We start from the raw sequence: 1,358 nt of genomic DNA on the forward strand, positions 1-1,358 counted from the left end.
CAGGGGAGAGCGCGAACGCAGTCCCCCACTACCACAAATTTTGCAGTCGAGTATCCCGCATTTGGGGACATCGCAGGCGTCAGCACACCCGAAGTGCAATGGGCAAGCCTCGTCCTGGGAGAACCACCTTCTTGATCATGGTTACTCCCCTGCCAGGTAAGTATGCTTGATTTTCGCACACAACTGCCTCCCGACATCATCCGCTGCCTCTTAACGTCTCAACGACTCATGTATAAAAAAATCACAATGTCCCTTTTCACAAAGTGCTGCTGCTTTGCCATATCCATTCTGCTAAAATATTGCAATGTCTAATGATATATCCCTTGTGAAAACACTGCAGTAACACAGAAGATGCCGTCCTTATTTGCATATTGCCCTTAAAAGGAAATCAAAGCTCCCTCAGTCACATGCCTTCGGGCCAGGGAAAGTTTTCCGCAAAAAGAATCGCGATGTATATTTATTGCCTGTGAAGTAAATGTTTGTCAAATCTTCACATGAAAACTAATTCAGAATCTGACGTGTTTGAAAAAGCAATGTTCCAGTTTTGCACAGGGGAAGATCAATAGGGAGGTGTGAGCTTGTGGCCGGGAGTCTTCGTCACAACAACAGCAACAACAAAAACTTGTATTTATATAGCGCCTTGAACGCAGTGAAACGTCCCAAGGCATTTTTTTAAATTTCAAAATATACTTTATTCATAAAAAAATCTGTACAGTATATTCAATGGCATTTCAGTACATTTAGCTGCGGTCAGCAATCCCATACAATACATCTGGGTGCTGACGGCAGTTCCGTTCGTTACATTTCTTGTTTTTCAGTTCAAGTGCAATTCGGTCCAATAAACGGGATACATTGTGGTACATTCACACAAATTACGTTTCATGTGTCACAATACAGTGCCCGGAATGGGTGACGGTACATTTACATTTTTCTTTTCAAACATGCATTTCGTAACACACCTTGCATTGTACATGGCACGACATTGGTGTTTACAGATTTGGTGCTCCATGTACACAAAAAGTAAATTACAAATACAGCCCGAGGGGAGTTTTGTACTGATTCCATCCCCCGGGTTTACCGTGGCAGAAGAGCTTTAAATTGTGGCCCTTCCCCACCGTGCCTTTGCGGCGACTGCACCAATTTTCAGTGCGTCCCTCAGCACGTAATCCTGGATCTTGGATTGCGCCAGTCTGCAACACGCAGACGTGGACATCTCCTTGCTCTGGAAAACCAGCAAGTTTCGGCAAGACCAAAGAGCGTCTTTGACCGAGTTGATGGCCCTCCAGCAGCAGGTGATGTCTGTCTCGGTGTGTGTCCCTGGGAACAGCCCGTAGAGCACAGAGTCCTGTGTTACGGAG

General features: G+C 45.4%; 1 non-coding gene across 1 annotated transcript; it reads right to left on the minus strand.

The window, feature by feature from the left end:
* LOC139249459 (U1 spliceosomal RNA) lies at positions 1-164 on the minus strand. The gene has a single exon (XR_011591175.1). It is a non-coding gene; the product is annotated as a U1 spliceosomal RNA (small nuclear RNA).
* Positions 165-1,358: the final 1,194 nt, after the last annotated feature.

The sequence above is a fragment of the Pristiophorus japonicus genome, unplaced genomic scaffold, assembly GCF_044704955.1.
Source record: "Pristiophorus japonicus isolate sPriJap1 unplaced genomic scaffold, sPriJap1.hap1 HAP1_SCAFFOLD_314, whole genome shotgun sequence".
Lineage (NCBI taxonomy): Eukaryota > Metazoa > Chordata > Chondrichthyes > Pristiophoridae > Pristiophorus > Pristiophorus japonicus.